The 21,624-nt window shown below is 38.7% G+C and overlaps 1 protein-coding gene across 1 annotated transcript in view; it reads left to right on the top strand.

Annotated features, from left to right (window-relative positions):
* Positions 1-21,624, top strand: part of LOC117515357 (pleckstrin homology domain-containing family A member 7-like) — a 502,114-nt gene that overhangs the window by 152,797 nt on the left and 327,693 nt on the right. The gene's annotated exons all lie outside the window — the stretch shown is intronic.

Here is a 21,624-nt window from a genome sequence, read left to right as displayed (position 1 = left end):
AAAAATCTTTGCTGTCTATATTAAACTTTTTCTGGAGTTGTTGAAATGTGGGAAAGACATTATCAATAAATATATCTATAAGTGTATGCACATCTTTGAATTTCCATTGTTGAAATGACAACCCTGAAAACAAAATATGGGCTTGATTATGGAATTGAACATTGATCCCAGTGAAAATGCCTTCTAATTTGAGTCCAAATCTTAAGAGAATTAAATACCACAGGGTTTTTGCATTTATATTTACCAAGTTCAAGGCGTGAATAAACTAAAGACCTCAGTCCATTAGGAGAAAAAATTTGACTTTCCATCCGTTCCCAAACAGGTCTATGAGCTCCACCCCAGAATGACATGCAACGTATGTTACAAGACCAATAATAGAGCCGAAAACAGGGCAGTCCCATTCCTCCCATAGGTTTAGGTCTTTGTAAGAACCTTTTTTTAATTCTGGGTGTCTTTTTGTTCCAGATAAACTGAGAAATTAAAGAGTCAACTTTCTTGAAAAATGCTTTTGTTAATAAAATGGGAATGCATTGAAACAGAAATAAAAATTTGGGTAAAGTGAACATCCTGACTATATTCTTCCGCCAAGCGAGATAGGTAACTTAGACCACTTTGTAAAGTTTTCCTCTGTTTGTTGAAATAAATTAGTAAAGTTATGTTTGAAGAGGCCAGAAAACTCTTGAGTCACATTTATTCCCAGATATCTAAACCTATTCGAAATGGTGAAAGGAAACGAGGCAAAAATGCTTTTGTTTTGTTTCACTATGGAGTTAATTGGAAAAAGTATGCTCTTTGATAAGTTAACTTTATATCCTGAAACTTTTCCAAAGTCCATTAACATATTCCTAATTTTCGTCAATGATTTTGTAGGATCTGTGATATATAGTAGCAGATCGTCTGCGTAAAGCGATACTTTATGCTCCGTACCACCTCTTAATATGCCTTTATAGTCCTTTGCAGAGCGTAATGAAATGGCTAAAGGTTCTATAGCAAGAGTGAATAACAGAGGGGACAAAGGACATCCTTGTCTCGTGGAGCGATGGAGAGAAAAGGGACTAGAGTTCTCAGCATCCAGCGAAAGTAAAATTTCAGATTGATCATTTGTATCGTACGTGTAAATAATATTAAATAACCTCCTAATATTAAAAAAACAATTGCCTGTCTTTCACAAATCCCGTTTGGTCCTGGGATACAATTGTTGGTAGAACTGACTCTAATCTCCCTGCTAGTATCTTCGCTAGTAATTTTATTATCTACATTTAATAGGCTAATGGGTCTGTATGAGCCTGGTTCGAGAGGATCGTTACCAGGCTTTTGGATCAGAGAAATAGTAGCCTCATACATAGTTGAAGGCAAACAGCCTTTACTTTGTGCCTCGTTGTATATCTGTTCCCCGAAGGCTTTATAAAATTCTGCGCTATACCCGTCTGGACCAGGTCTTTTTGAACATTGCATATTTTGAATAGCACGTTTTATTTCCTCTGTTACTTTTTGTTCCAATTGCATTCTATGTTCGGAAGATATAGATGGGATTTGAAGACCTTCATTTCTCAATTAATATTAGATCATTTTTAGAATCTGAAGAATAAAGTTTTGTATAATATTCAAGAAATGTTTTATTAATCTGCTTCGGGTCATTAGTTGTCTGCCCTGTACTCATTTTTATTTCTGTTATTAACTGCGAGGCTGCAACTTCTTTAATCTGCCGTGCTAACAGTCTACCTGTCTTTTCTCCATGCTCATAATACTTGTGTCTAAGCTGCGTCAGCAAATTAGTTGTCATTCGTGTAAAGTAAGTTAAGCTCTGTTTGCAATGAAACCTTTTTTGTAAAGTTCCGTAGAAGGTGAAACTGAGCATTTCCTATCTATCTCTAACAGTTCTTCAGCAATTTTTGATTCCCGTTCCCTTCGTTGTTTATTCCTTTGGCTGCTCAATGAGATAATCTGGCCTCTCAAATATGCCTTTAGTGTATCCCATAATATGGATCGTGTGACCTCTGGTGTATCGTTTATTGAAATAAATATTTCAACCTGATTCTTTATTTCCTCAATTAACCGGTTATCTGACAGCATGCTATTGTTAAATCGCCATTTTCATGCGGTTGATCCATATCCAATTGCTAACTGAAGAAATACTGGACTATGATCAGACAATACTATTGGCTTGTAATCACAACTTTGAATCTGTGTCAGATACTTGTAGTCTAGCAAGAAGAAATCAATTCTGGAATACGAGCGATGAGCAGGAGAAAAATAAGAAAACTGCTTTATCTTTGGAGACAAAACCGTAAATGGATCAACTAGCTTATATGAATTAATAAATGCATGCATAGCTTTTGCGGATTTAGACATAATCACTGATCTCTGTGATGATCTGTCAAGATCGGGATCTAAGACGAGATTAAAATCTCCGCCAGTTATTAATTGATGGGAATCCATATTAGGCAAAGCCAATATAAATGATCTGATAAAACTTTCATCGTCTACATTAGGAGCATAAATGTTCACCAGTGTAACTGGATTGTTATAAAGTTGTCCTGAAACCATAATGTACCGACCTCGGGAATCAGATGTTACTTTTGATGCTTTAAATGGGACGCCTTTTCTGATAACAATGGCTGTGCCTCTGCTTTTTGCAGTAAAGTCTGAATGAAATATCTGCTCTATCCATCTAACCCGCAACCTCTGATGATCTTGATTTCTCAAGTGAGTTTCTTGTAGAAATCCTATGTCCGTTCCCAACTTTTTAAGATGTGCTATAATATTGCCCCGTTTAACAGCTCCATTAAGACCTTTACAATTCCATGAAACCAGATTTATCAGATTATAAGATTTAACATTTTTATCAATGTCACTAACCATACTCTTCTTGTTGGTAAAGATTCACCCAATCATTCATTATTTCAACAGGTCCCCAAAAATAATTACTCATTACCATAGTGCAGGTAGAAACATGAACAAAAACAAAAAACTCCACTGAACTTGTCCCTGTTCTCTCTCTGTTCCTCCCTAAACAAAAAATCCCTATGGAACTTGGGCAGAGGAACACAACACAAAACCAACCCCCCCAAAAAACAAAATAGTCTAGTTTGGATTCAGAGAGATATATGAACATCTGACTTACCACTAAGCCCCTACACAATTATGTCAAGTATATCCATACCCCTTATTCAGTATAGACTGGCAAACTCACAGCTAACTTTTAACTGAGGACCCAAAGTTGTCCCCTATTATCCCTAGTATGCGCCTATATACATATAACCTCACACACACAAAATAATAATAATGATAATAACGATAAGTACAGCCTATATGACAGTTTAGTAACATTAGAATCTTCACATATAAATACACAGGTAATCAATTACCAACTCAAAAAAAAAAAAAATATCAAACCTTTTACTCAATACAAGTAGTAACAAACTTTTTTTTCTCCTTTCCTTTTTTTTTTCCCTTTCTTCTTCCTTTCTCTTCCCCTTCCTTCCTTCTTCCCTCCCTTTTTTTTTTCTTTTCTGTTTTTTTTTTTTACATAATAACTTAGACTAATTTACCTGGTTAATGGTTTATCAGTTCAGGCTGTGAGTTTGACCTTCCAGTAATGTCTAATGTAATCTGTTATATCCGCGCAGTTTAGTTCGATCCGTCCCCTCGTGCATTTAACACTCCGTCCTCAGATGCGGCCGCTCCCCCCGTTGCGCCCTCCGACGTCCTCAGCTTGATGTTTTGAATAAACTTCTCCGCTGCCTCAGGGTTGGTAAATGTGTGTCTGGAGCCATTCACTGTTACCACAAGTTTGGCTGGAAAATACAAGCTGTACGTAACTCCAGCGTTGCGGAGCTTCGACTTCACCTGATTAAATGCTGCTCGCTGCCGTCCGACTTCGGGACTCATGTCAGGGAAAATATAAACTGGACAGCCCCCATAATGTAAGCTGCTCCTGTACAGTCTTAGAATTTTTTTCTTTATCCTTGTAGTAGTGCAGTCAGACAATGATGGCCCTCGGACGCTCCCCACTCCGTGGTTTGGGAATCAGGCTTCTGTGAGCTCAGTCAATAACAATGGGGGAATCGAAGTTGTCCTCCCCAAGGACCTCCGCCAAAAATTTGGCAACAAAGTCAGTGGGGTTGCCAGCCTCGGCGCCCTCCGCAGTTCCAATAATGCGGATGTTCTGTCTGCGACTTCTGTTTTCTAAGTCCAAACATTTTTCCTGTAACTTCTTATGGTCCGTCACCAGTAGTGTGTATGATGTCTCCGATGCTGTCAGTCTATCAGACGTATCACACAGGGACCTCTCCATTTCATTCTGTGTATTAGCTGCCTCCTCCTGTAGTGTAAACAGCCTCTCAACTTTGCCCATTAGTTTGTCTCGGGTAGCTTTGATATCCGCTTTAGCTTCTTCCCGCAGAGAGGAGATGTCCCTGTGAATGTCCCGATGCATACTATCGATCTTGGATTTAACACCGTCCAAGCTATCCTCGTACTCTTTTAATCCCGCACGGAGTTCCGCGCGTAATATTCCCACAGAGATGGGGGCATCCTCTCCGGTCTCCGCACTAGCGTTAGCCTTAGCCTTAGCTGCTTTGTTTCGCTCGTCGGTTGGGGGATCAATATCTATGGTCTTCTGCGTGTAATTTTTTTTTCCTTTTTTGACTTCCATTTTGGCTTAGGTACTGGTTTTATGTTAGTTATCGAAGATACTTGGGTCTGGAAATGCGAAATAATTAAACAATATACGGAGCTGGATGCTTACACTACTTCACTCCATGACGCCGGAAGCGGAAGTCCCCAGAGAGCCTTGTTTATATTTATTTTGTCTTATGGGGTGCTTGTGCTTGTTTTCTGCCTTGAATGAATGATGACGAGCTTCTATATTTCTGCCTCAGATCTGCAGAAATTTTTCATTGTGTTTTATGTCATACGTATGCATGCACATGTACAGTGATTAATTTACAGAATGTCATTACAGTCCCAATCTGATGTGATATAAGGAATGTCAAATGAATAAAACATGATACGATAGTGTGATTTATCCAACGTCAGTTTGTCGCATGATTTTTGGTTAGTTAAGGGACTTTTCTTGTGACTGACCATCTCATTTTTCTTTCAAGGGCCTCTTCTCTGATATGTTAGAGTTTAAACTATTCATGGTTTGAAGTATTCCCATCTGCAGGAATCCTTAAAACAAGTACAATCTTCAAAGCTAAAACTGCCTGAATTATGTATTAGCCTTGGGCAGCGTTCTGTAATGAAAAGTGTATCAATCTCTGTTTCATTTCAATTATTTTTATTTTTTACCTTGATGTCAATCATTGTCATTTTTAAATCATTTTTTTAATTTGGTGTGTTTAAGATGTTCACATCTCAGTAGGATTAGTAGTTCTACCTGTTCATTTTTATTTTCTTCAGTTACATTTTTTGTTGTCATCAGCATATTTGAATTCAGCTTCACCAGCCCTTCACTGTTTACGCTAAACCATCTGTGTATGTGAACAGGGGATTTTTCCCATGGTCCATCAGGGCAGGCAGGAATAGATACTGTAACTCGGCAGAAGCCACGTGTCACTTTACTTTCACAGTGTCATGAGTGTTGATGGTTTGGTGGCCTGCAGATTGCATTAACAAATTGTCAGTTGTGACTCAGAGCCCCAGAGTTGAATGTTGTGACATGATCAGTAAGACTGACATGTTGTGAAAGTGGAGTGAAACTTCTGTGTTGATTTAAAAAGAGTAAACACATTTGTTTCAGAATAAATGGCTTCACCCAACCACTAACTTTCTGACATAACATTTAATCATAATCCAGCTATTTTTAGTTTTAACAGCATAACCATACAACCCATGGTCAGGTACATACAGTAAGTATTTGCATGGAAATATAAATATTTTGAATGCAATTTTATGGTGGGATTGGCGTGTAGATTTAGGGCTTTGATTCAAGGGATTTAGCAAAAATATCACATTGATCGTGAAGAAATTCCTTTCATTTTCATATATAGCCCCTCCATTTTCAAAGTCCATAAGTAATTAATACTAATAAATGTATTATTACTATTTTTTAAAATGAGTCATAACTACAGCCAATTTCCTTTTAACTACTCGTGGAATGAATACATGAACATTTCAAAGCCGCTGAATATGATTTTGATTTCATTTACATCAGTCTTTAAGAAATACAAAAAAACATACTACTGTATTATAAATCTGCCTGGAGGAGGCAATTTCAAAAACTGAGTGACTGCACAAGAAGGAAACTACTGCAGGAAGCCCAGAGACACCCATGACAACTGTGAAGGAATTTCAGGGTTATTGGCTGTGGGTTGTGCAGCTTTGCACTATCTTGCAATCACCATTCACAGCTTAATGGACCATCTAAGTCTGCGGTCCAGTATTTTCAGTGAGAAGTTTTAGTATTACTTCATTTGAATGCGAACATATTTTGCATATCTGTTTTCTACTGTATTTGGATCAGTTATGTTTAATTGCATGAAAAAACACAGTTGTGTCCACAATCTTCGATAGAAGGCATGAATATTATTCTAGGGCTCTGTTTTCCACCTAGCACAAAACTGCACTTAGCTCAATCTGCATATCAAGTGTGATGACACGGGTCCAAACAAAGATTTGCAAGCTTTGTTTCCCATTGTGTTGATGGTGATTTCTTATGTTTAACCCTCTGTGAAAACTCCGTGGATCTGAGGAATTCCGTGGATATCATCATGGGGAGGAGGGGGGGAGTTAGTGTTGTACTCTGTAATTGTGATCGTCACTGAGTTTTTAAAATGCTTATCGCAAAGTGTTAACTTTTTATGACATCGTGCAAGTTTTATAAGTCCGTGGACACTGATCTGTGTGTTACAGATACAGTTCTTTGTCCTCGCATCCGCGGAACTTTGCGGAGGAAAAATGTCACTCAAAGCGTAGCTGTTGCGACAGTTGTAAAGCGGGACTGGTTGGTTGCTGTGGCGACGCTGTGTGGCTCCTGTAAGACGCTGAAGCTAAGTGTAGCATGTGGACATCGTAAACTTTTAGAGTCTCAAGTTTTTAAAAGCATATGTGTCACGGAGCGACGTCAGACAGAGCGAAGATGGAAAGATGGTTTGAAAAAATCTGACAAGGACAAGAATCTGTGGAATTGTCGGTGGCTTTATGAACACACCTGAAAGATGAACAGAAAAAGCGAACTGTGGCATCAAAAAAACACGGTAATAATTTTTCTCTCCCTGGAAAATAAACATTGTGCTGTTCAAACAGGATTTTAGACAAGATTATGTGACTTGTTTATTATTAATTTACACTTTCTTTCATTGGAAAAATGACATTGTGGCTTTGAATGGATTTACATGAATTTACACAAGAAAGTAAATGAGTTTTTATTAATGTAGACTTTTCATGGGAAAAAAAGACCTGTGGATTTGCAGGGATTTACACAACAGTATGTGACTTTTTTACTATAAGGTATGTTATTGATATTTTACCCTGATTTTCAAAATATTCTACAAGCTTTAGTTGTGGTTTTTGAAATACTTTTAACAGTCTTTTCAGTGTTCATGAATTTCATGTAGTTTAATTGTTCTGAGTTGATGCATAATTTGGTTAACAATTAAAAGGAAAATCATTCCAGGTCCTACTTCCATGTCATATTCTGTTATTTCAACATTATCATTGACAGTTCAAATGAAAGGTTGAGTCTGGGATCATTTAAATATGCACTTTTGAGATTTTGTTCTTCCAGAAATGCTGAAAATGTATCAAGAGATACAAAATTAATTTGGTTTCTGTGGCCCTGTGTGCCCTAAACCCCAGCTCGACCCCCTGCAAATTTTCCTCGGATTTCACGATTTTCATTTCACAGCCCTGGTCTAAGTCACACTGTGACAGACCGAGGAAACATATGAGTCACAGATACAAAATTTTGATATCCATTTGTGTCCAATTTCTTCTGTACAAATTATTTTCTCATTTGTTAAATGTGTTTGTCATCAGCTGAGGTCTAGTGAATCTATTGGAAAGTTCTGTGTGTGCTCAAAACTTTGAGCGAACATCAGAGGGAGAGCTTCCCTAATGGTTGCATATTTGTTTACTGTTTTGTCCTGTACTTGGTCACTTGCTTGCCAGTGGTAATACATTAGTTTAATGTGCATTATCTGTTTGTCTTCTCTTCTCATCCAGCAGCACTGTACACTCTAATTTGGTCGTTGTCCACTCATTCCATCAGAGCCTCAAATCCATGGGAGACCAACAGATTACGCCATTTTCCCCACCGGCCAAATTATTTAAATCCTTTACTGATACGTTCAGGGAAGGGAGTGGTGGCCAAGTGGTTAGTGCATTCGGTTTCAATGACAAAGGTTCTGAGTTCAAACCCCATCCCTGCCACATTTCTCCATGTAATGTGGAGTTGCAACAGGAAGCACTTAGAGCATCTTCTTCTGAAGGAAAAGCACTATAAAAATGCAGTACATTTACCATTTACAGTAAATCCAACCCATTCGTGACTGTGTCCCTGGTTTACCCATCCAGGTGGGGCCTAGGGGTCGACGGTATAAGTGTGATGACTTTGTCTTAAGGTATGGATTTTGAATAGACCAGTTGACCAGAAGAGCAAGCTTTGTGTCATCAGCCTGGGCAGGAGAATAATCTCAAATGGGAGAGCTCATGCTGCGTTGTTTTGTAATGGAGTGGGGAAAAACGCAGAAACCTGTGTGCGTGACTAAGAAGTTGTCCAGAAGACTGCTGGAATGTCCAATGTGTAGACATGGCTTGGACTCAAGAAGTCCAGCAGTGAGCAGAAAACACTAATTTGCAAATTGTTGGGCAACAGTGATTTCAAACTGTGGTACCTCAAGCAAACTTTTTCATCAGCTCAAATCAAAGCGTTTTGTGGAGGATGAGGTATTTAAAAGAATGCAGCCACTACAAGCATCTCATAAATTGTCGAGCAGAGATGGGAAGAAAAAACAATCTGTTTCTGCAAACCAGACCAGTTTATTTTTCACTTTGTGCAGCTTGAATTTTATTATATTTCATGAAAATGTTTTTCAAAGATTTAAGTTACTGGAGGAAAAGTTTTTTTTCAGTTTATTGCAGTTTGGTACGTGTTCTTTAAATACCTCTATACTATGTGAAATATGTTGTAGTAATACAGTTCAGAGTACAGTCATAGCTACCATGCATTTCCCGTACCAGCACTTAACCACTTCAGAAGCATTCATATTGAAAGTTTAAGAAAAATGACCATACTGTGTACTTGTAGTTATACCATGATATAAATTTTAGGCCTTAATGTCCAGCCCTAAAAGTACCTTAATGTCTATTTGCAAAAGCTGCTACATTTTGTGACTAAAAATGGTCCAAGTAGTTTTCTATTGTATGAAGATGAATTTGCGTCATGGTTATGACACTGCGTTATTCTGGATTGCTGATAAAGATAGAAAATGTTTGATTTTATTTCTCTTTTTTTGCTGTGTGTTCACTTTTATATCTTTTGTGCTGTTGCTCTTCCTCGTGCTCATGGTCTGTCCCATTCACTTAAAAGGATTTAAGAGTATTCCTTGTTTTTGCCTAGTCCTTGGAAAATAATTAGTTGTAAGCACTTTGCCCCCACACTGTCTGCCCAGCACACTTGCTAATTAAATGCACTGATCCATCAGGGTAAATGCATTGAATTCCCATGGAAAAAAATAAAAGTTCACTTACTGTAGTGGCTGTTGTTTTTACGGCTTCTAAATATTATAGAAAGTCTCTTCTCTAAGGACACAGTTGAGCTTTTCCATAACCTTAAAAGACTTGCATGATTTCAACTGTAATTCACTCATTTTGATTTTTAAGTGCTCTTCAGCAAAAATCCCAACCACCTCCAGCACTGCTGCTCTGTCGGTGTCCGTGTGAACGCACACATTTCCTCCAGGGCTAATGTTATTAACTGTGCATACAGTTTGTACAGTTCTGCTGCTTTGAATACAGGGAGAGTTGAGATGTAGCACCAGAGGCATATTTTTCCTCCACTGTACCTCTTGATGGTGACCTGCGCCTACATACACCAGCCACAGCTGAAAAGCAGCCCAGAGAAGCCTTTTTCCCCCTCAGTGTTTCCTTCCATTTGTCCCTTGTATCTAGTAAGTGACTATTGTATCCTTTACAAAACTCTGAAAAAATAAAAGAATTTTAACTCATGAAAATGTACTTGTCATAATTATAAAAGTGCAGGGGTCTCTTGTTTCCTTTGGTAGCCTTTTCTCTGCCTCTGAAATGGCCATCTTGATGTTGACCCCTCTCAGGCAGCTCTCAGTGGGCTCGCGGCAGATGGTGTTGGATGTGGCGGCAAAGACTGAACTGTGAAGTTTAATTTATTGAGCAGACACACTTTTGTAATGAGCCTGGTGTTGGCACTCTTGTGTGCTTTTCTAATGTCATGATTCCATTCCCCTGCCATTCCTGTTTATGCTAATGTAAAATATTTTCATTATCTCTACACTAAGATGTGTTTCTCAGCCTAGTTAAGATTGGTTATAATTAGTCAGCCAGACACTGAGATGGGAGGCCGAAATGTCACAGCTGATTTGAATGTGGACAAGTGTCAAACGAGGTTCTTCTTCTTCTTCTTCTTCTTCTTCTTTGTCTGGGCTCTTTGAACAAATGGTTGTACAATGGGTCTCAATGATAAAGGCGTTATTCAGTCAAATCAAGCTTTATTCAGTCAAATCAAAATTGAACATTGTGGTACAGACTTAGTAACAGCAGATATGGTAACACAGTTATTTAAATGTATTGTTAGAAGTGTTGTCAGTCTCATTTTTCACATACACTGCAAATCCTGTTTCAGAGTTCAGTGTAAAATTAACATGTTTTGAGGCTATAACTTGAGTTCCACATGGAAGTCTGATACTCTGAAGTCACTGATAGATTACAATGGCTTGCAAAAAGCAGCCCAATAATGAACATTGGGCTTGCTAATGTCATTATCTGCCCACTATTTTAGTACACTTTGAAATGGAGTGTTTTTTAATTTGTTTTTTTTTTGTTGTTGTTGTTTTGTTTTGCTTTTTAAAATACTGTATTATTGCATAATGTGGCGGTACCCCATTCAGACGCAGTGCGCACCACACTTAAGCTATGCCACCCTCCCCTGGAATTTCTGAAGGCATTGTGACATATGTTGGCTGTTTGTACGTACAAAATAATCCAAGACAGCAGAAAACACTCCCAGATAGCTGTATTTTTGTACAGATCTAATGTTTGACATTTCTTCTCTTATATTTTGCAAAAATAAGCAAAAAAATAAATATTTTAAATCTCAAAACCCTGTTTTTGTAGCCTGGTAATGCCTCTGAGGGGATTTACAAGACATTTTACAGAGATGTTGGCAAGCTAACTAGCAGGACATAAAGTCAACTTTATTTATCAATTCTGCAATACATATACTGACATATTGAGAACTGAAATTCTGTTAGTCTCCCAGGCAACATGAAGAAAAAAAAAAACTAAGAACAGTCTTTTCTTAAGTGCAAGAACTACCAACAACAGTAAGAATGTCAAAGATATATATATATATATATATATATATATATATATATATATATATTACAGTAGACAATAGAATGTAGTCAGTGAGGTACCTGGTGGTAGCAGTATTTGTGCAAACTGAGCAGTGATTGAACATTGGTGAGCTTATTCAAATTAATTTAAAGAGCAAGGAGTGACTAAGCAGCCCTTGGAGATTTGGTAAGTGTTGTGAGGTGGGTGTCAGGAGTAAGACGTCAGTGCCTGAGGTGGAATGGGGGGTTAGTGTGTCTTGATTAGAGAGAGTGGCAACAACTCAGAACATGGTGCCATTTTGGGTCCAACTGTGCTGAACTACTGAATGAACTTTTAATGTTTTCAACATTTTTTAAAATCCTTTCACCACATACAGCAACACATCCAGGTACAGGTGCTATCAAAATAAATATAAAAATAGCTAAGCTATCAAATTTACAATTTCTGATGATTTATTTAATTTAAAGAATGTTCTATGCAGCTGCAGCTCTCTAACTTCGTGTCATGCAATGAGTTTTAAAGTTCTCTGTCTCTGGATTATACTTTATTCTGGACTAATTTGACCCTCAACAAGCTTTTCTTTCTACAATTATCACCTCCAAATCAAAGGTAAGATGCACATTTTCCTCTTTTACCGACTTTGTGCTGTAAATGTGCAGATTTTTCTGATCCATTTATCAGCGTGCGCACTGTAAAAACTGTTATAGTATGATGGCAGACGAATGATTGAAAACAGCAAAGTGTCAAATCACAGCCTTTTGCTCTGTCTGATTTAACAGTTGCACATCAGGCTGCGGCTCAGAGTCTGAAAAAAATAAACGGTTGGGCTTTTAATCACACAAATGACTTCGGTCCCACATGCGAGGGGTTTAATGGAAGTACATTGCGATTGGATGGGACATTTTATCTGATGTGTGCGAAAAATCTGCTGTACAAAATCTGTTACATATGAATATACATGTATATACATATACATTATATACATGGAAAACAATACAAAAGGTTTGGGACTTTTTTGTCCGGTGACTGTGAATATCTGGTTTATGCGATGATGGTTTAGGTGAGTTTTACTGTACATGGGACTGAACAATAAAGTTACCTACCTCAAAAAGCTTTGACGATGATGTTGGCTTCCATCCCACACGGCTGACTTTATTTTCCCAAATTTTTCTGTCCGGATCTGAAGGGAATCTGTACATCTTGGAAGCCCTTGTGTCTATTTGTGCCTCCAAATGCACAACAACCCATCATTTTCTGCGAATAAATAATTTTAAAAAATAGCCGGATTTACATGCAGACAGATTAACAGCGAACGCTATTTTGAACCATGAGTCACGTGACCTTTTTTTTTTCCAAACTCGTCATGTTGCCACTCTCTATCAAGACACATGGGGGTCGGGATCCAGAGTTTGTGTGTGAGGGGGGCATCAGAGGAAATGGGGAAAGAGGAGGGAGGGAGTTGAGTGCTGCTACGTAACACCAAGTAACACCATATTTTCCAGAGTATAAGTCATGGCTTTTTTTTTTTTTTTTACTATTTTTGGTGGTCCTGTGACTTACACTCCTGTGCGAGTTGTATAAAACAAAAAAATCATACATTTGTTTTTAATAATGTTAATTGTAATAATGATTTATGTAGGACTTTACCAGAAATCAAGCACTAAACAAAATAGTGTAATAAAATTGATATTCAATTGAATATACCACAAAGACAAGATATTTAATGTTCAAACTGATAAACGTTATTGTTTTTGTGCAAATATTTGCACATTTTGAAATGGATGCCTGCAACATGTTTCAAAAAAGCTGGAACAGTGGTATGTTTACCACTGTGTTACATCACCTGTCCTAACAACACTTAAGTGTTTGGGAACTGAGGACACTAATTCAGAGTGTCATGTCTGGGTATAAAAGGAGCATCCCCAAAAGGCTCAGCCGTTCACAAGCAAAGATGGGGCGAGGATCACCACTTTGTGAACAACTGCGTGAAAAAAGAGTCCAACAGTTTAAGAACAATGTTTCTCAACATTCAGTTGCAAGAAATTTAGGGATTCCATCATCTACAGTGCATAATTTAATCATAAGATTCAGAGAATCTGGAGAACTTTCTACATGTAAGCGGCAAGGTCGAAAACCGACATTGAATGCCCGTGACCTTCAGTCCCTCAGGTGGCACTGCATTAAAAACTGACATCATTGTGTAAAAGATCTTACTGTGTGGGGTCAGGAACACTTCAGAAAACCATTGTCCGTTAACATAGTTCATCGCTACAACTACAAGTGCAAGTTAAAACTCTACCATGCAAAGCGAAAGCCATACATCAACAACATCCAGCAATGCCGCCACGTTCTCTGGGGTGGAGCTCATTTGAAATGGACAGACATAAAGTGGAAAAGTGTGCTGTGGTCTGAGTCCATTTTTCAAATTGTTTTTGGAAATCATGGACGTTTTGTCCTCTGGACAAAAGAGGAAAGACACCATCCAGATTATTACCAGCGCTAAGTTCAAAAGCCAGCATCAGTGATGGTGTGGGGATTTGTTATTGCCCATGGTATGGGCAACTTACACATCTGTCATCGCACCATCAGTGTTGAAAGGTACATCCAGGTTTTTGGAGCAACACATGCTGCCCTTCAAGCAACGTCTTTTACAGGGACGTCCCTGCTTATTTCAGCAAGACATTGCCAAGCCACATTCTGCACGTGTTACAACAGCATGGCTTTGGAGTAAAAGAGTACGGGTACTAGACTGGCCTGCCTGCAGTCCAGACTTTTCACCCATTGAAAATGTGTGGCACATTATGAAGTGCAAAATATGACAACGGAGACCCCAGACTGTTGAACAACTGAAGTCGTACATCAAGGAAGAATGAGAAAGAATTCCACCTACAAAGCTTCAACAATTAGTGTCCTCAGTTCCCAAACGCTTATTGAGTGTTGTTAGAAGGAAAGGTGATGTAACACAGCAGTAAACATACCACTGTCCCAGCTTTTTTGAAACATGATGCCGTCATCCTTTTCAAAATGAGCAAATATTTGCACAAAAACAATAAAGTTTATCAATCTGAACATTAAATATCTTGTGTTTGCGGTGCATTCAGTTGAATATAGGTTGAAGATGAATTGCAGATCATTGTATTCTGTTTTTATTTACATTTTACACAGCGTCCCAACTTCATTGGAATTGGGGTTGTTTTAAAGAACATTCACTTCCACCATGTAAATAAATTCATATTGTTCACCACTAGAAACACTCCTGATATATCAGTGCTAATGTGTGCACATTATCCACTCAAGCTGTGATCCTTGTAATGAGGCTACTGTATTTCTGGTCCTTGGCACCAGGTTCTACATTCCAGAAATGTCAGTTGTTACTGGCGTGGTGTTGGTAACCGTCTGCCAACTGTGCTGAATGATTGCAGTGGCTCTGTTACTCTGATCTCATCCCTTCTCTGCTGCTGGACACGTTTTTATTTTACGGGGTCACACTGAAACCAGAGGTAAAGGACATCTGTAGTAACATAGATGTGCGGTTATATAATGGGCAAACTGCATGTACTGCAGGAGCTCTGAGGGCGAAGTCTGTGTCAGTCCTGCTTTACCTGAGCAAGCTGTGCTTGTTCTCTGTAGAATACATCATGGATGTGATGAAGAACGCCATGTGTATGTGTGTGGGAAGTAGGCCAGGGTTGAGTCAGTGGTTTGTTTAAGAAGCTGCTACATTATTCACACTGCAGATGCACCTCCTGCAGCTTATCCATGTTAAAATACTAACTCATGTTTTGCTCAGCGAGGCAAATAACCAGATTGATACGCTTGCATTATGTTTTATATCAATAGTGGCACAACCATCTGGTCTAACACTAAAAGCTGTGAACGACATGAGAAAGTTATTTTTATCTTCCAAAAAGTGTACCCATCAGTGCTGAAAAGCAAGTCACTTTGTCAACTGTTTTTATGACAGAGCACAGATGGGCATGTGTACACTATCAAATGAAGCATGCTCCACTTTCCTGACCAATAGAATATCACTTGAAAAATTTCCTGCCCTTTCACAGTACAGACTCCATGGTGATTGTTAGGTTGTCCATAATCCATTAATGGTCCAGTGGCTGAGATGTTGCAATATCACATCCTGACCAGACCTTCATCTGCAGCTTCTGCAACAGGACCTCCTTGTTCCAAATCTGCCTTGTTAACCACAAGCGCGCCTGCAGTCGACGTGGACTACCACTTTTATCATCTTCAAATTATTGTTCCAAATTATGGAAGCATAGAATAGAACAAAGTGGCTAAGTAGTAGCAAAATAAGTGAGTAACTCTTATACTTAACTTAATTATTTGAAGCAGATCACATCCTAATAATCGTTATTTGCGAGGCAGTGTCATGAATGTTCCCCTGGCCTCCACAAATTGGGACCCCTGTGCCAGGCTACCTTCTTTCCACCACTATACCTTTTCAGGTTAAGGCCTCAGTTCTCTCACTCTTTAGGTTAATCTGCCATCCTGTGCTGGGCTTTACTTGTCCAGCCAAGTTCTGATGCATCCGTTTTGCGTTGTCGTGTGTATCTTGGAACATGTCGTCGTAGGAGTGGGTGATATGAGCTCAAGTTAACTTTGTGGTATTTCCTCTTTTTGGACAGTGACTGTGTATCACGGTATTTTTTTTTTCTTCAAATTTTGGGAGCAGTACCATGCCTCGTCCTTTTATCTAAATAAATAAATAATTTCATGATATATTAAGTGCAGGAAATGCATAGTTGTCCGTTGTTCTTGAATACATCTGATGAATCTGATGCCCCTGAACACATCATCAGTGATGTAACCTGTTGTCCTCGGGTGTTTCGGGTCTTTAAACAATTATACACCCTCTTCCAGGCGACCCCACCATGGTTGATCAGACCAGCGTGTGTGTTCAAGTAGCATTCGCTTGTCCCCATGGACCTCTCCGGATCCAGAGTCATCTCAAGACTTTTTTTGGTGCTTTTGTGATGTTCTTGATAGCTCTCTCCTTGCTCCTCCTGTGATGCCCAGTACATTGCGGACTTTGTGGAGGGACCAACCCACAAATGCTCTACAGCCTACTTGAATGGGCAGACATCTTGCCTTCCAGCCCTGCTCTCAACAGCTGGTGACCAGATGTTCATATTTGGTCCTTTTTCTTTTGTGAGTCTCCCCCAAATGGGCTTTGCTTGATCTTTCTTCCTCCACTACAGCCCTCACCTCCTTGTGAATCTGCCTCTGCTTTTCCTTCCCCTTACATTCCCTGTGCCGAGGTGTTTGGAACATCCCCAAGTCCGCTCTGCCATGAGCCACCACGCCCACCAGATCTTTTTGGGGCAGCCGGGACTCGGGATCCAACACAGCAGCCTTGGCATTCTACTTCCTTCCTGTCTTAACCACCACTCCAGCCTGGGCCACCTTTGGGTCTCGTCTCTGTACATCAGCACCTCCAGAGTCTGTGTGACCTTGAATTCTTCTTCCAGAGACTTCAAGGGCAACCAGAGCTTTGTGCAGTTACCGTAGAGAGCAATGCTGCTGAGATTCCTGGGCAACCCCAACCATCTCCTGAGGTAGCTGCTGACCTTCATCTCTAAGGTCTCCACAGAGGACATGGGAACCTCAAACAAGTAGTGGCCATAGTATCCATGGCAGAATACCATGCTGGTAAATCCACACTTTAAACTTGCTCGAGAGGCTGGATCCATGAAATGCTCTTATGTAGCTATCCAGTTCCTGGTGGACTTAACTAATGAATAGTCCTTGACGCTGCTGTCAACCACCTTCCCAAAGCTGTTCACTGGTTTCTCAGAGATGGTTGGTAGTTGCTTCCCTTCGATGTTAAATTGGAACCTGTTGGTGACCTTGCCCTTCTTCACCACTAGTGATCTGGACTTGCTGGCTTTAAAACTCATCCGTGCCCACTGGATAAGCTTTTCCAGCCCTTGCAAGATCCATCCACCGACTGGTACAGACTCCATGGTGACTGTTAGGTTGCCCATAAAGGCCCTGATTGGTGGCTGGCCAATCCCCAGCAACCAATCAAATAATTACATAACTAATAATTTCATCATATATTAAGTACAGGAAATGCCTAATTCAGGGCTGTGAAAACTCAGCAGATCTGGGGAATTCCATAGATTTCATCATGGGGTGGAGTGGGGTGGGTTTAGTGTTGTACTCTGTAATTGTGATCGTCACTGAGTTTTTAAAATGCCTATCGCAAAGCGTTCTTTTTTTTAATGACATCATACAAGTTTTATAAGTCAGCGGACACTGATCTGTATAACAGATACAAATCAGTGTCTGGAGCTATGGAAATCCGGGGATAAAAATGCCTCAATCAGTGTGGCTGTTACGACAGTTGTGGTAAAGCGGGACTGGTTGGTTGCTACGGTGATGCTTTGTGCTGCTGCAAGACGCTGTTCTTTAAGCTAAACTTTGCATGTGGACATCGCACACTTTTAGAGCCATCACGTTTTTAAAAGAAGAATTTTGCAGCATGTCTGTGTCATGGAGTGACGTCGGACAGAGGGAAGATGGCCAGAAAGACTGTTTGAAAAAGTTTAATAAGGAATCAAGAATCCGTTGAATTTAAAGTTCGTCTTCATGAACACATCTGAAAGATAAAAGAAATGGGAAAAGCCAACTGCTTCTTGTGCCCTCAGGAAACATGTTAAGATTTTTGTTGTCTCTGAAAATAAAGATTGTGCTCTTCAAACAGGATTTCAGACATGATTAGGGCACTTTTTTTAAATTAATCTAGACTTTCTTTTATTGGAGAAAAGACATTGTAGTTTTGAATGGATTTACAGGAATTTACTCAAGAATGTGTTTTTTTTGTTTTGTTTTTTTTTGCTATAAAGTATGTTATTGATATTTTACCATGATTTTTCAAAATATTCTACAAGCATTAGCTGTGGTTTTTGAAATGCTCATATGGTTTAATTTTTTTTCAGTTAATGCATAATTTAGTTTACAATTAAAAGGAAAGTCATTCCAGTTCCTATTTCCATGTCATATTCTGTTATTTCAACATTATCATTGACAGTTCAAATGAAGGTCTAGGATCATTTAAATATGCAATTCTTTTGAGATGTTTTCATTTTTTCTTTTTTTTCATTTCAAAACAAGATCATTTCAGCGGTGTCTGTTCCTCTTCTCTCCAGTTGTAGATAAGACTCACACGGGAACAGAAGCTGCTGGCATATCAAGATACATTTTGTCCAGCTTATTAAAGTTGGATAAGCCGCTGCCTCCATTCTTCCTAGAGCTCCTTGCAAATTAACTGCAGAAAATGGTTCTGGGGAGCATTAGCATGGCTAAAACCCTTCAGCTTCAACCCTTCAACCAGGGTCCTCTTCTCCCCTCAGCCATTTGAAGCATTTTTCATTATTTGCCTCTTACATGCCTGTAGATGAGCTTACTGAAATATTTTGGAATCATGGACGTGGAGAGGATAATAATCAAACACAGTTTCCCTTCTATTATTATTTTTATTAGTAAAGGAGGACTGTTGTTTTTTAAATTTTAGTTAGGAATACAAAAAATTGTCTACGCGCACGCGCTGTGCTTGCACAGTGTCTCACTCCAGCCAAAATACCAAAGTTGGCAACCCTTAGAAAGACAGAAAAAACTTACCATCGCATTTTATAAAGTAGCCTGATAATGGTGACTGTTGACACTAGCTAATGAAACCGCTGAATAATAAACATGAATAGACAACACTTCTAGTGGTTTTCCTTTTTCTGGCCTTCCATTATCCACAATTGTACCTGTATGTTAACTCTTTGGATATGACTACTCCTAATTCTATACTTTTGATGCTTTTTGTCTTGGGGGGGATTTTAACAACCTCATTAACACTGTAGTTTGACTCCGCTGATGTTTTGAAAACTGGAACTGAGTGGACTGGCTGCTGCCAAAAATGACGCGTTATCATGCAGCAATATAGTGACATTGACAAATAAAATTATTTAAATTGAAGTGTATTGGAAGTAAAAAAGATAAATTCATCACAATAAAAACGAAGTATTGACTAAAGGTATATTGTAGAGGTGCACCGATCATTATCGGCCGATCACTCCTTGATCGGTGATCGGCAAAATGCGCGGATCAAAAGGACCGATCACAATGGTGCAGACAGTAGCACAGGGAGCGCTTGGTCCTGTCATGACACGTTTTCCTCTGTGACAACTAAGTTCGGAAAAAAAAAATTGATTGAATTGATTGATTTGTTTGTGGATCTGTGCATTTTGCAAAAATGTCTCAAAATTACGTCACAGAGGAAAGCGGTGAATGCATGTAATTGGTGATCCACAAATGCTGAAACTCAATTCACATATACAATTTCCAGTTTTACAAATGTAATTTTTTTTTTTTTTTTTTTTACAAATTAAGTTTTATATTTGCAAATACATTATTTGCAAAGACCAATTTACAAGTTACAAATATGAAATTTGCATTTGTGGATATCTGAACACATTTGCAAATCAGTGATTATTTGTAGATCACCCTGTGTGCATTTACAAATATTAATGAGACAATTTTAACCCCATAGAATGAGGGCTGTATTTTACATTGTCAACGTATTCTCTGTAGGCTGTAACCTGAGCAACATGAAACATGAAACATGAAAAAAAAAGCTTGCTGGTAGAACAGTCAGTGTAATAAAACAAAAGTTGGCAAGCTTATTCTAGTGTCTTTATTTGCATGTTTTTTGTTTTCATCAAGTTTTAATGCAAAAATAGTCCTATACATTAGATGTATGTTCTTATTTTGGGCATGATCCAAATATGTACTTGATCGGTATCGGCCTTGATTGGTATCGGCAGATCAAAATTTTGGTGAACGGCCTAAAAAATCCTGATCGATGCACCTCTAGTATATTGTATTTTCATGTTCAACATCACATTACAACAACTAACTGCAGTAACCTGAATGTGATGTACTTTACTTTTGTAAATATTATTTTGATATACAATCCATTATTCAACTTTTTCCCGTAGCCTATTGTTACAAGAACAAACAAATCACAATATAGTGTCATATAAAATTGCAAAACTGTCAGAATTACATTGCTTAAGAAGCACAATACGTATCAAAATGGCACCCCAGTGTCGTGATGTGCATGGATTTGACTTTTATGAACGTCTGTGCACCGTCATTTCATCATACAGGTCATTATTGTGAATGCTATCCGGGGGAGGGGAGTGATCACAAGAGGGATATGTGGACGGTGAGAATATCAGCTGAAGAGCCTGTTATTGTTTGTGATGTGTGAGGACATGTGGGTGGGTAGGTGGTGGTAGATTGCTGTGAAACCTGAAGATGATGTTGACAGCAGCATGGAGCTGAACCAAATGTGTAACTGCTCAGTGGGCTAGAGAAGGAATGTACTGGTAGTGTCAGTGTGCAAATAATTCTGCAAGGTAACTGTGTGTGCACTCAGATAGCATATCATCTTGTTGTATAGTTGTATGACTATGTATGTATGTGTACGTGTGTGTGTGTGTGTGTGTGTGTGTACATGTGTGTGTGTGTGTGTGTGTATATATATGTGTATATATATATATATGTATATATATATATATATATATATGTATATATATATATATATATATATACATACACACACGCTGTGTGTGTGCAAATTAATTCTGGTACATTTCATGGGTGGCTTGGTGGCTTTCCTCACAACATCTTGAGTCATCACTCAGTTTTTGAGAACTGCCTGTCCCAACTGGATTATTGTCCACAAATATAGAGTTTGTATTTCTTAATGATTGATGAATATTAAGTACAAGACATTTTCATTGATTTGGAGATGTTCATATATCCATCCAATTACCTGCCTTAAGAAGTGTTGGTTTGTATCAACAATAATTCTTATATTCCATTTGCCCAATTATGTATGGTCTCTGAAAATGGATTGAATTCCATATTTATAAAAATGGCTGAAATTTGTAGTTGTAATGAATTAAAGCTGAAGCTTTGAAGTGCAACTCAATTGTTTCATCTTCATATTGGTGTTATACAGAGACAAAATTGCAAAGGGGTTGGATTGACCCTCTTCAGTGGCCATGAGCA

Source organism: Thalassophryne amazonica, chromosome 8, assembly GCF_902500255.1.
Source record: "Thalassophryne amazonica chromosome 8, fThaAma1.1, whole genome shotgun sequence".
Taxonomy (NCBI): Eukaryota; Metazoa; Chordata; class Actinopteri; order Batrachoidiformes; family Batrachoididae; genus Thalassophryne; species Thalassophryne amazonica.
The sequence above is the reverse complement of the archived record's forward strand: the minus strand, read 5'-3'. Positions and strand labels throughout refer to the sequence as shown.